Here is a 15027-nt window from a genome sequence, read left to right on the forward strand (position 1 = left end):
TTCCTTCAGATTTTCCTTGGAGACTATGGTGTGAGTGTGCAGAATAGCTAGGGAAGTTACTAAATCTTACTTACTATCTTGATAGTTTTCAGCTAATGTCTTCAAAATAGCATATTAAGAAACCAGATAAGAAACTACACAATTCTTTGAAGACTTACAATATTCTTTTTAAAAAAGTAGATCATAGCTTAAAATTTGTGAAAATTTCTCTCATAGGACTTACTATATTCTAGTTTATTGAGTTTTCCAAGCAGGGTCCTGTATAAACACTTAGTTTAATATGGAGAATTTTATTTTATTTTATTTTTAATTTTATTTTATTTTTAAACTTTACAATATTGTATTGGTTTTGCCAAATATCGAAATGAATCCACCACAGGTATACATGTGTTCCCCATCCTGAACCCTCCTCCCTCCTCCCTCCCCATACCATCCCTCTGGGTCATCCCAGTGCACCAGCCCCAAGCATCCAGTATTGTGCATCGAACCTGGACTGGCGACTCGTTTCATACATGATATTATACATGTTTCAATGTCATTCTCTGAAAATCTTCCCACCCTCTCCCTCTCCCACAGAGTCCATAAGACTGTTCTATACATCAGTGTCTCTTTTGCTGTCTCGTATACAGGGTTATTGTTACCAACTTTCTAAATTCCATATATATGCGTTAGTATACTGTATTGGTGTTTTTCTTTCTGGCTTACTTCACTCTGTATAATAGGCTCCAGTTTCATCCACCTCATTAGAACTGATTCAAATGTATTCTTTTTAATGGCTGAGTAATACTCCATTGTGTATATGTACCATAGCTTTCTTATCCATTCATCTGCTGATGGACATCTAGGTTGCTTCCATGTCCTGGCTATTATAAACAGTGCTGCGATGAACATTGGGATACACGTGTCTCTTTCCCTTCTGGTTTCCTCAGTGTGTATGCCCAGCAGTGGGATTTCTGGATCATAAGGCAGTTCTATTTCTAGTTTTTTAAGGAATCTCCACACTGTTCTCCATAGTGGCTGTACTAGTTTGCATTCCCACCAACAGTGTAAGAGGGTTCCCTTTTCTTGATATGGAGAATTTTATTACTACTTTTCTTTTTAAAGATCAGTCTTTCTAGTTATCGCAGCAGCTGAATTCGTATGACAAAACTTCATATTCTTTATAATCTTTATAAAATTTTAGGAAGGTACTATAAAGATATTCCATAATAGTATGTGCTGTTCTACAGTAGGACATGGTAAAAATGTTAATAGGTAACATTTATTGAGCCCCCACTATTTTGAAGCATTTCTTCTTCAACATGAGTCTTTGTGGTGTGATTGTTATTTTCATAGTGCAGATAGGGAAATTATTATAAATATTATGGTTATTTAAGGAAATTACTATAAATGTATTAATAACCTTTCTAAGGTTAAATAACTTGTTTAGAGTCCCATAGCTAGTAGGACCCTGATCAAAGGCCTTCTTCCTCTAGAACCTATTGTTTTAACCTTTGTACAGCTACCCTAACCAGCAGTTAAGAAGACACTGATACAAATGATCTTTACAGTGAGGGTGATAAATTAATCTAAATTATTCACACTGACTAGAATGTTATATATCCCAGAGTGGCTTGGCTTGGAGTAAAGGACATGCTTTAACCAAAGTTTTCTTTGGCGGCCTAGAGACTCTTTGTCTATATTTTAAAGCAACTGAGGATAATTAGCTCTACCATCACTGCCCTACCTGGACAAATATATCCTGGTAACATTGAGATGGATATTTATAGCTTATGCCATCTCACAGTGAATTTGTCCTTCGTGTATTTTGATTTATTCTGTTAACTAACAGAAGGGAAGAATAACAGAAGCTTGGATTCCGGTTCTGGCTACACCGCTTATTAACTTTGGAACCTTGAACAAAGTTGCTTAACCTCTCTGAACCTCACTTTCATAGCTATAAGGATACCTCTTTTTTCTTGATTGTTCTGAGTTGCTGTAAACGAAATAGTTTTGTTAAATGTTAATCATAGTACCTTGAAAATAATGAGAGTACCATATATGATAATAGCTATTATTTTCATTATTGATGTAGAAGAAGAGTAGGGAGTAAATTTAAAAAACAACAACAGAACTTGCTTTGCAAAGTTGAGTGTTTTGGAAACCAGCAGTTCAGTGATAAGTGTTAAGATGGACTAATGAAACCTACCCTTACTTTAAAAACATTACAGTCCTGGAGATCAAGGTTTTTTAGTGCAAACTGCATATTCTCTTTGCTTCGTGTTTGCAATAAGCTTTTCTCTGCCCAAAGAAGCAAATAAACAGAAGCCCCCAAATATTATAGTCCTTGCAATCTGTCAATTTGTTTAATTTAAAAGAGTTCTAAGTATACATGTTTATATCTTTAGATGTGTCTCTGTGCATGTATGTGTGTGTGCGTGTTTGAAAAAGAGTATATGTATGCATTTGTTTAAATCTAGACTAGTTTGTTTGGTTAGTGGTCTTATCCTTAGTTTACTTAGAATTTTAGTAAAAATTTACAGATATCTTAAGAATTTTTGAACTTTTTTTAAACAAGCCATTTAATATGAAAACTTAATTTTTGCCTAAGCCTAGTTTCCCACCTTATAAATGGAAAATAAGCAAAAACAGAACCAGTCATCAGCAAAAAGAGAAAAATATATGTTTTCAGAATATGGCATCTACTCTATATCAGGAATATAATTTTTCTGAAAAAGTTAGAGGAGAGGAGAAAAGAGAAAACCTAAACTCACTGAGAATTATTTGTGTTTTTACCCTCCTTTCCATGCATACTTTTAAGTGGTTCAACTCTGCCTTTTCTTAAAGCATTTTTTAAAAATTGGAGGTATGCCTGAAAAGGAGACAAAAGTATTCTTTGGGAAATGTGTTTTCCAAAATGAGTGTTTTCTAAGATGTTCTAAATTTTTACTCATCCTCAGAAATGGCTGGTAATGGGTTATCAGCAAGCTATTCAAGTTTGTGCCCTTGTTGTATAATGACCTTACCACTGTGTTAGAGGGAGCATCTGCTTAGAAGGATTTGGGGATATGTTCCTGGGCCAGACATCCAGAGATACTCTGTGGTTTGCAAGGTTTTCAGTGTTTTGTTATATGGGTTCTGTTTCACTTACTGAGCTAGTAATAACAGTATTATCATTTTATCCTTTGAATCTGACAAATCTAAAAGATTTGCAGTAGATTTGAACTGGCAGACAACCATGGTCTTTGCATTTCTTAATATTGTCATTCACTGCTTTCTTAATTTATAAGAAGAGTGTTCCAATAATAGTTTATTTTAGTGGGCCTGCTTGATACATAAACTCTGACAAAAATTCAATAATCTGCTGTAAATGCAGTGCCCAGAAAATATTCTCACCAGACCCTTGCCCTTTTGAGAATATGAGGTAAATTAGCTGTTACTATTGAGAAATGTTGAAATGTAGAAATTTATCCAAAACCCAATAAACATTAAAAGTAGAATAACTTGATAACTGATAACCATGGTAGAACCATGGTCTCTTCATATTTTCTGTTTCTTCCTGGTTCAGTCTTGGAAGGTTGTTCTTTTAAGCATTTATCTATTTCTTCTAGGTTGTTCATTTTATTGGCATATGGTTGTTTGTAATAATCTCATATGATCCTTTGTATTTCCGTAGTGTCCATTGTAACTTCTCCTTTTTCACTTCTAGTTTTATTGATTTGGATCCTCTCTTTTTTTTCTTGATGAGTCTGACTAAACATTTATCAATTTTGTTTATCTTCTCAAAGAACTAGCTTTTAGTTTCATTGATCTTTGCTGTTGTTTTCATCTCTATTTCATTTATTTCTTCTATGATCTTTATAATTTCTTTCCTTTTCCTAACTTTGGGTTTTGTTTGTTTTCTTTCTCTAGTTGCTTTAGGTGTAAGGATAGGTTGTTTGAGATTTTCTTATTTCTTGAGGTAGGATTATATTGGTATAAACTTCACCTTTAGAATTGCTTTTGCTGTGCCCCATAGATTTTGACTTCCCTGGTGGCTCAGACAGTAAAGCATCTGCCTACAATGCAGGAGACGGGGGTTTGACCCCTGGGTGGGGAAGATCCTCTGGAGAAGGAAATGGCAACCCACTCCAGTTCTCTTGCCTGGAAAATCCCATGGATGGAGGAGCCTGGTAGGCTACAGTCCATGGGGTCATGAAGAATCGGACACGACTGAGCGACTTCACTTCACCTCATAGATTTTGAATTGTGTTTTCATTGTCATTTGTTTCTAGGTATTTTTTATTTCCTCTTTGATTTCTTCTATGATCTCTTGATTGTTTGGTAGCATATTATTTAGTCTCCATGTGTTTGTGGTTTTTCTTTTCCCCTGTAACTGATTTCTAATTTCTTAGTGCTATGGTCAGAAAAGATGCTTGATACGGTTTTAGTTTTCTTAAATTTACTGAGGCTTGATTTATGACCCAAAATGTGATCTATCCTGGAGAATGTTCCATGTGTATTTGAGAAGAAAGTGTATTCTGCTGCTTTCCTATTGAATGTCCTATAAGTATTAGTTAAGTCTCTCTAGTCTAATATGTCATTTAAGGCTTGTATTTTCGTATTAATTTTCTGTCTGATTTGTCTGTTGGTATAGATAAGGTGTTAAAGTCCCCCACTATTATTGTGTCACTGTCAGTTTCCCCTTTTATGGCTGTTAGCACTTGCCTTATATATTAAGGTATGCCTCTGTTGGGTGGAAGTATTAAGTCACTTAGTCGTGTCTGACTCTTTGTGACCCCATGGACTGTAGCTGCCAGGCTTCTCTGTCCATGGAATTCTCCAGGCAAGAATACTAGAGTGGGTTGCCATTCCTTTCTCCAGGGGATCTTCCCCATCCAGGAATCAAACCCAGGTCTCCTGCATTGCAGGCAGATTCTTTACCATCTGAGCCACCAGGGAAGTCCTGTGTTGGGTGCATATATATTTACAGTTGTTATGTCATGTTCTTGGATTTATCCTTTGATCATTATGTAGTATCCTTTCTTGTCTTTTGTAACGGTCATTATTTTAAAATCTATTTTTTTCTGATACAAGTATTGCTACTCCACTGTCTTCTGATTTTCTTTTGCATGGAATATCTTTTCCACCCCCTCAATTTACCTGATTTGTAAATCTTACCCAAAATTCTTTGTGTTAACAAGGATACTTTTCTCATATTTGAAGTGAGCAGGGACAACTGTCAGTCTAGATTGTTCTGTTTTTGGCTTCTGGATAATGAAACCATGGTCTAATTTACACTTTCTATTTCACTTGTCAAAATAAACATCGACACAGATTTCCTTGGAGAATTGAGCCTAAGACCTACTTAATGTTGATATCACAGTATCTTAGAGCGGAATTTCAATCCAGATTTTCCCATGTGATTATTCTGTTAAAACTGATGTCGTTGCTTGACCCTTCTACCAATCCTTGGGTTCCATTTACATTTTTACATACTCTGTAAAATGAATAAGCATAACCAATGAATAAGCATAACCACAAGCAGCAGTTCATTTGAATAAAATAATATTTTCTCTCAATAGATAGATGTCTTCCATTTATCTAATTTGACAAAGCTTGACATTTGAATAAATGTATTTATTTTTTGTGGTTTTTCTGGAAACATTTTAGTCCCATTAGTGCCTGTTTAACTAACTAACTGAAAAAACCAACAGACAAATTTAAAAAAATGAGCATATGTGAATTACTGAGTATAATTCTAATTTTCAGCCAGTTTAGTTCATATTTATAAATGGTCCAACTTTATAGTATCCTAGTAGTTTATTGGCAAGATGCCAAAAATATAGATTATAGATTGCTTTTTAAAATAATTCTTTTTATTGGGTGAAATGATCTGATCTTAGCAGTTCTAGTCTTCCATGGCAATGACAAAGTTTAGGCAGATGATGAACAACTATGTTAGTTAATCTTGTCTAAATAAAAGATATTTTACTTGATATTTTTACAGCAATATTCTTTTTTTTCTTTTTAAAATTGTAATTATATATTTGTATATATAGTTTAGTATAGTTGATTTACAAAGTTGTATTAATTTCAGGTATACAGCAAAGTGATTCAGTTATATATATATATGTGTGTGTGTGTGTAAAATGAGTGTGTGTGTGTGTGTGTGTGTGTATGGAGAAGGAAATGGCAACCCATTCCAGGACTCTTGCATGGAGAATGCCATGGACAGAGGAGCCTGGTAGGCTACAGTCCATGTGATCATAAAGAGTCGGACAAGACTGAGTGACTGACACATACACAAAAACATATATATGTATATCATATACACGTATATGTATGTATATATTATATTCATTTATATCATTTTTTTAGATTCCACATATAAGTGATATCATATATTTGTCTTCATTTTACTTACTTCACTCTGCATGACAATCTCTAGGTCCATCCACATTTCTATAAATTGCATATATATATATGCATATATATATTATATAATATGTATATAATATATATATATTCTTTTTCAGATTCTTTTCCATTATAGGTTATTACAAGATATTGAATATAATTCCCTGTGCTATACAGTAAGCCCTTATTTTTTCTCAGTTTTCTTTAACATAGTAGGTATATGTTAAATCCAAACTCTGAATTTATCGCTACCTCCTGCTCCCCTTTGAGAGCCATAAATAGGTTTTTTTATGTCTGTGAGTCTTTTTCTGTTTTGTAAATAAGTTCATTTATATCATTTTTTTGGATTCCATATATAAGTGATATCATATATTTGTCTTCATTTTACTTACTTCACTCTGCATGACAGTCTCTAGGTCCATCCACATTTCTACAAATGGCATACTTCCGTTTCTTTTTGTGACTGGGTAATATTCCTTTGTATATATGTACCACATCTTCTTTGTCCATTCATCTGTCTGTGGACATTTAGGTTGGTTCCATGTGCTGGCTTTAGTAAACAGTGCTGCTGTGAACATTGGGGTGCATGTATCTTTTAGAATTAGAATTTTCTCTGGATAAATGCCCAAGAGTGGGATTGCTGGATCACATGGTAACTCTATCTGTAGTTTTTCAAGGAACCTCTGTATCGTTTTCTGTGGTGCCTGCACTGGTTTACATTCCCACCAATAGTATGTGACACTTCCTTTTTCTCCACATCCTTCGCAGCGTTTATTATTTGTAGACTTTCTGATAATGTCCATTCTGACCTGTGTGAGATGATATATACCTCATTGTAGTTTTGATTTGTATTCTCTAATAATCAGTGATTTTGAAGCATCTTTTTATTTACCCGTTGGACATCTACAAGCCAAAGAGAGAGGCCTTAGATGAAACTACACCTGTCAACACCTTGATTTTGAACTTTTAGCCTTCCTAACGATGGGGGGAAAAATGGAGAAGGCAATGGCAACCCACTCCAGTACTCTTGCCTGGAAAATCCCATGGATGGAGGAGGGCCTGGTAGGCTGCAATCCATGGGGTCGCTAAGAGTTGGACACGACTAAGCAACTTCACTTTCACTTTTCACTTTCATGCATCGGAGAAGGCAGTGGCAACCCACTCCAGTGTTCTTGCCTGGAGAATCCCAGGGACGGGGAAGCCTGATGGGCTGCCGTCAATGGGGTCACACAGAGTCGGACATGACTGAAGCGACTTAGCAGCAACTATGGGAAAATAGTTTTGTATGAGCTAGCAGCTTATGGTATTTTGTTATGGCAGCCCTAGCAAACTAATACAGCATATGAGAGTTCTAATTACTCTGCATCTCACCAACATTCAATCTTATACTCTTAATTATTATCATTCTAATAGGTGAGAAAAGATACCTGTTTTAATTTGAATATCCTGGCAACTAAAATTTTGAAGTTGATCACTCCTCAGAATTATTAATCATTAAAGTTCTCAGCTGTGGATTGCATGGTCATCTGTTTTGTACATTTTTCTATCAGTTTGTCTTTTCTTATAGATTTGACGGAGTTCTTTATATTATCTAGATAGTAATTTAGATAATTTCCATTATCCTCTTGCATTCTATAAACTTTATTGCGTACATTTTTCTATTCCTATTTAAGGCAGTTAAGTTTATCAGTCTCTCTTTTTAAGGTTTAGGCTTTTAAATCCTTGTTTAAGAAATCCATCTCTGACCCAAGGTCATGAAGAATATAAAATTTCTTCTAAAATTTTAAAGTTTTGATTGTCTGATTATTTAAATTTTCACATTTTTCAAGTAGGAACCCAGCTCTCTAAGCAATCATTTATTGAATAATTTATCTTTCCCTAGTAATTTAGAATGATACCTCTGTTATATATGTTGGGATCTGTCTCCAGGAACTTTATTCTTAAGTTCCATTAATTTATCTGATTTTTTGCCAGTACCATACTGTTTTGTATTATATTTAATTAATCTGATTGGGTAAATCCTCCACCCATTTACTATTTTGCAAAATTTCTAATCTCTGAGGATTTTTGTGATTTATATGAGTATTAGGATCACCTGAGCAACTGATCTGATCTGATCATTCAATTAAAAGATCCTTTTATAATTTTTATTAGAATTATATCCGGTCAATTTGGGCTGCGATTACTTCTTCAGAAAATATATGATATTTGTCATGCATATCTTACTATTGTTTAGATTTATTCCTTCCTTATCATTTTGTTTGTTATTTTAAATGTGATGTATTTAAGAGATACATTTTGTAATTGTGGTTATTGTTTAGGGACAGTAAACTAATTTTTTATATCTTAATACTGTGTCTAGAAATTTCCTTGAACTGTCTTAGTGCAGTTAGTTTGTAGATTATATTGGATTTTCTACATTAAAGATCATATCATCTGTGAATATCAACAGTTGTTTCTTCCTTTCCTATATTGTAAGTCTTACTCTTTCTTTCTGCATTGACTAAGACTTCCAGAACAGCAGAGCAGTGATGGCAGACATTTCTTCTGCTGTTTCTAACTTTAAAAGGAATACTTTTATTTTGATCCACAGTGATTTTTACTGTGAATTTTTTGATACATACTCCTTATCAACTTAGGGAGTTTACCTTCTATTCCTTAAGAATTTTATAATGGATAAATTTTAACTTTTGTCAAATGATTTTTTTCCTGTTTCTGTTGAGATGGTAATTTTATTATTGCCTTTAACTTGTTATTTCATTGAATTTACATTAGTATCTTTTCTAGTTATAAACCAACTAGATATTCTTGATAAAGTCTGGTCATGGTATATTTTTTAAAACATTGCCATGGTAATATATCACTTAGGATTTTGAAAACAAATTTTTTGTTGGCCTTTAATTTTCCTTTTCTTGACCTTTATACCACTTTTCTATCAATTTTATACTAATTTCAGGAGTGGGAGTTTGGAACTTCTCTTTTTATATTCCGTAGGAAAAAATTTATATAACTATTTTATGAATATTTATGAAACTAATATATAAAAATGCCTGGTCCTAGAGTTTTTTTTAACTTAAATAGCTTTTTGATTACTGACTAAATTTCTGTTTCTTCTTGAATCTATTTTGATATTTCAGTTTCCTCTAAAAGTTATTTTTTTCCATATCTTAACATTAAGTGCCTGAAAATGTAGTATTTTGTGATGAGTTAAAATTCTATATCTGTGCTTGTAATTCTCTTTTCATTCCTAATATTGTTTATTTGTGCCTAGGTTCTTTTTCTTAACAAAGATCTTTATTGTTTCAGCATTCATGGCAAAATCATTGGAAGTATTAATATTTAAGAATGGCAACCTATTTTAAATGAACTATTAAATATATTTCTGATGAGAAAAGTTTAATTTTTCTGAGAGACCTGTGTAATCATAACACTTAGGCTACAAGATTCACTGTTTCTCATATTCTGACCACAAAGCAGGAATTTACTGATTTTTATGTTTTTGAACAGAGCCACTGAGTTCCCTGAAAAGTGGCTTATGTTTGTGTATTAGAAGGACAACATCATGTTTGAAAGATTTTCTTCAAATGTTTTATTCCAGAGAATTTCATAAGTTTTGAAATATGCATAATATTAGAAAACATGAACATGTTGACATTTTTAATAGGAATGAAGATTATCTACAGGAAACCCTGTTTCATATTCCATGACATTAAATATAATCAGTGAAATAGGCCAGCCACACAGTCTGCTTTCCTTTCATTCTCTGATGACTATTGATGTTTAATCTTTTAATATGCTTATTTTTTTAAAATTTATTTTGTGTGTGTGTGAAGTATCTATTCAAATCTTTTCCCATTTTTTTTTCCCCCCGCTTGGGTTGTGTTCTGATGATTGGATCCTTTATATAATTTAGACAGAAATCTTTTAACAGATATGAGATTTGCAAATATTTTCTTCTAGTCTGTGTCATGTCTCACCATTGTCTTAACAGTGTCTTTTTAAATAAAGAGTTTTTAATTTCAGTGAAGTCTGATTTATCAGTTCTTTCTTTTATGGATCATGCTTTGGTGTCATATCTAAGAAAACTTTGCCTAACTGACGATATCAAGGTATAATTTTTTGTTTTCTTCTATGAGTTTTATTGTTGTAAAAGCTATTCTTTCCCCACTAAATTGCTGTGACTTTATAATAAATCAGTTTTGCATACTACGTGTGGTCCTATTCCTGGACTCTATTCTGTTTCGTTGATTTCTTCATTTATCTTTATGCCGGTACCTCGCTATAGTGATTATTGTAACTTTACAATCTTGATATCAGATAGTGTTGGTCTTTCAGTTTTCTTAGTCTTTCATAGATTTGTTTTAGGTGTTTGCCATTCCATATGAATTTTAGAATTGGCCTGTCAGTTTCTAAGCAAAGTTCATCATTTTTGCTTTGTAGATTTTATATATCTTTTACTGCATCATATTTAATTTTTTCATGATTTTGTTACTATAAGTAATAATGTGCTTTGAAATATCAGTTTCCCATTGTTTTTTCCTAAATATAAAAATACATTGAACTTTATATGTTGATTTTGAATTCTGCACCCTTATTAAACTCCCTCAGATATTCTACTTGGGGACTTACAAGTTTCATGAATTTAGATGTTCAAATAACTCACCAGAGTTGGATATTTTTAAAAATAAGCCTTCTGTCCCTTCCTCTTTTTCTTTTCCTGCTAGAACTCCAGTAATCATAGATTGCTTTGCTTATGGAATTTATAATTTGATTTGGGGAATATGTAATTTCCTTAGTCTTTCTTCACTCTTTTTCTTTTTGTTTCTTTTTGCTCCTCTGACTAGATAATTTCAAACGAGCTGTCTTTAGGTTCACTAATTCTTCGCTTCATCAAGTCTGTTGTTGAAGCTTTTTGTTGAATTCTTTAGTCATTGTATTTTTCAGGTCTAGGTTTCCGGGGTTTTTTTTGTTGTTATTATGGTTTCTGTTTTCTTATTAAATTCACAATTTTGTTACATGCATTGTTTTCCTAATTTTTATTAGCTATGTTTTTTCACAGTTCACTGAATTTTTTTAAGAGGATTGCTTTCAGTTCTTTGTTAGACAGTTGACAGATCTTCATTTCTTTGGGTACAGTGATTGGAGCTTTATTAGTTTCATTTGGTGGTTTTATATTTATCTGATTCCTCATGATCCTTCTGTCCTTGTGTGGATATATTCTCCTTTGAGAAAGTGGCGTCTTTTCCAGCCTTTACTGAATTACTTAAGCAGGGAGAGACCTTTACCAGTCAGCTCAGCTTAGGGTTCTGGATGGGCAGCTGGTAGCAGCCTTAGACAAGGAGTGCTTACATTCATAACATGAGTTAGAGAAGGCTACTGTGTGTGCTCTGAAGTTGAGGGACAGAGCAAGTGTTATTTTTCTGCATTTGGGTAGGTCTCAGAGTTGGGCTTCACATTTTCAGACTGAACTGCTAGCTGAGATCTGCATTCGGGTAGGGCTACTTGCTAGGCTCTGTAGTCACCTAGTCAGGCAGGGCTGTGGGCAATGTTCTCTAGCCTGCTGTCCAGAGAGTGCTGTTGTTTGCATTTTGGGAATGAGCAGGGCCATACACTGAGCTCCACAGTCATCCATGGTTGTATGGGGCCTCAAGCTATGCCCCCTGACTTGATGACACCATTGATAAGACTCTGTATTCAGTTAAAGCCATACACAGAGCTTTATGATCAGACGGGAACTCAGGGTGTACTCCTAGATCAGACTGGGGCATACACTGTGCCCCAAAACTGGGTGGGCCTATAGGATGGGTTCTGTAATTTAGAAGGCTATTGTCTGTATTCTGCTGTTTGACAGTCTCTTGCTGGGCTTCTTGGCCAGGTAGGCTGCCAGTTGTACCCCACAGTTGGGTGGAGCTGGAGGCTATGCTCAGTGGTTGAGGGGTTGCTTTTTGGACTCACTGGTTGGGTGGGGCCATAGGTTATGCTTTATGATTAGGTGAAGTGGTTACCTGGACATTCAAACTGGGTGGGTTTTCAAGCCATGCTCAGCAAATAAATGGGTTGTAGGCTATGCTGTGCTGCTGTACAGCACCAAGGGCTGGTCTCCACATAGTCAGTACCAGAAGCTAGGCTTCAAAGCTGTCGAGGGACACTGTCTGGACTTTCTCAGTCAGACAGGACCAGTGGTCATGCTCTGTAGTTGGGCCGGGCTGCTGGCTTGTCTGTCCACTTGAATGGGCTTATAGGATAGGCTTCAGAGACCAGGGTCTCCGGTCACCTGTGAGGCTGGAGACTATGTTCAGCAGCAGAGTGGTGCTTCTGGCTCAGCTCTCTGCTTGAACAGACCTGCAGAATGGGCTCTGTGGCTGCCTCAGGGCCCTGGCCAGGCTTCCTGGTCAGGTTGGCAGTATACTGGGCTTCGCAGTTGGGTGGGCCTGCTGACTTGCTTTCCTCCTAAGTAGGCCATAGGATGTTCTTCATGGCTGCCCACAACTGTGTGGCATCTTTTGCCAGTCTTCACTGTTGGATGGGATTGGAGGCCATGCTCAGTGGTTGCATGTGGCCAGTGACTTTCTTCCCTGCTTGGGTGGCCATAGGATGTGCCGAGTGACTGCCTAGCATCTCAGGCCAGGCTTCCTGCTCAAGGTGGGGTTGAAGGCTATGCTCAGCAGTTGAGTAGGGCTGCTGACTTGCTTCCCTGTATCGGCAGAGCCCTAGAATTTGCTCCTCCTCCAAGACAGCCCTCTGGCTGAGGAACCAACCATGCAGAACTGCCAGCCAAATTCCCAGACCAGCTGAGGTCATGAGTTCAGCTCTGCAAGAGGTCAGAGTTGCTTGATCAGGATCTCAGTTCAGGCCCAACTACTAGTAGGAATGCAGTCTACCAAGATCTGCGCACTGACTGCTGTGAGCCCTTTCCTCCTCCTCTATCTCTAGCTGATTCTCCTAGTAGTCCCCATGAAGTACTTAAGTGGGCCTCCCAGGAAGCATCTGGAATGCTGGGGAAGCTTCATGTCCTCTTACACTCTTTTTTTTCTGCAGGAAAAACTTTAGGCCCAGGGGATCTCTTCAGTACAGCACTGCACTGAGCTGGTGAGGGTTGGGGTCGGGGAGGTGGTCAATGTGAAATCACTCCTCTTGCTCTTCTAATGCCCCTTTTCTCAGCTTTTATGGTTGAAGGGGATACTTCATACTCACCCTTTCGTTCTGGGATCTTTAAAAAGGTATCTAGTCTGTGAATAGTTGCTAGTTACTCTCTTCCTGAGGAGTACTGAAGCCAAGAATCACCTATTTTTCCCTCCATCTTTCTCCAGATTCCAGTTTTATTAAACCATTGTTTCATAAGCTTTATCAGGGTTTTCATGTGTTTTTGTTGTTGTTGTTCAGTCGCCAAGTCATGTCTGACTCTTTGTGACCCCATGGACTGCAGCACACCAGGCCTCCCTGTCCTGGGTTTTCACTTGTTCCAGCCTTAATGATAAATCTGACTTCTGTTACTTCATCTTGGCCAGAAGATATTCTATATATCTTTTTGCACAGTGAATGTAATCAGATCAGATCAGATCAGTCGCTCAGTCATGTCCGACTCTTTGAGACCCCATGAATAGCAGCACGCCAGGTCTCCCTGTCCATCACCAACTCCCGGAGTTCACTCAGACTCACGTCCATCAAGTCAGTGATGCTATCCAGCCATCTCATCCTCTGTCGTCCCCTTCTCCTCTTGCCCCCAATCCCTCCCAGCATCAGAGTCTTTTCCAATGAGTCAGCTCTTCGCATGAGGTGGCCAAAGTACTGGAGTTCCAGCTCCTTCCAAAGAAATCCCAGGGCTGATCTCCTTCAGAATGGACTGGTTGGAAAAACATTCAATTACCTAAATATTCAGGTAAAGAGATTGTTCTTACAGATTTACTCTTTTCTGTATGGGATTTGGAAAGAAAAGCCCTTATTGTGTTCATTTTTTTGCATTGAGTTTTCTATTACTTTTTTTTTTTTTGTAGTTCTTTTTTTTTTAATTTTTAAACTTTACAATATTGTTAATTTAGTTTTATTTTATTTTTTAACTTTACAATATTGTATTGATTTTGCCATATATCAAAATGAATCCGCCACAGGTATACATGTGTTCCCCATCCTGAACCCTCCTCCGTCCTCCCTCCCCATACCATCCCTCTGGGTTGTCCCAGTGCACCAGCCCCAGGCATCCATTTCTAGTTTATAAACCATAACTAGTTTATCCATAGTTGGATTACATTATTACATATAAATCACTAATTCTTTTCTGTTCTATTAGAATTAGATCGGATTTAATGCTTAATGGAACTCTGCTGGAAAGACCTTATGCTGTTTTTCCATGCCTGTTTTCCCCTAACATTATTGCATAAAGAAATGAGATAAAAAGGAGAACCTGGACATATCTTTCTATTGACTGAAATTTTGTATCACTAAAATGTATTCTGGAAAAGGACATCCTAATCCTATGGTATATTGCTGCCATAATAAATTACAAGAGGGGGTAATTTTATTTTATTTTCAAATTATTTCCTACAAACCAGCCATCTAATTCGGAAAGTGGTTAAGAGCCAAGTTTTAAAAATTATGTACCAGGAAATGCCTCATTTATGAATGTATACGTATTTGTGCTCATAAATTGGG

At 36.0% G+C, this 15027-nt stretch overlaps 1 protein-coding gene across 23 annotated transcripts in view; it reads left to right on the forward strand.

Annotated features, from left to right (window-relative positions):
• FUT8 (fucosyltransferase 8) overlaps window positions 1-15027 on the forward strand; it is a 332165-nt gene that overhangs the window by 198552 nt on the left and 118586 nt on the right. The gene's annotated exons all lie outside the window — the stretch shown is intronic.

Source organism: Bos indicus, chromosome 10 (genome assembly GCF_029378745.1).
Source record: "Bos indicus isolate NIAB-ARS_2022 breed Sahiwal x Tharparkar chromosome 10, NIAB-ARS_B.indTharparkar_mat_pri_1.0, whole genome shotgun sequence".
NCBI classification, from domain to species: Eukaryota; Metazoa; Chordata; class Mammalia; order Artiodactyla; family Bovidae; genus Bos; species Bos indicus.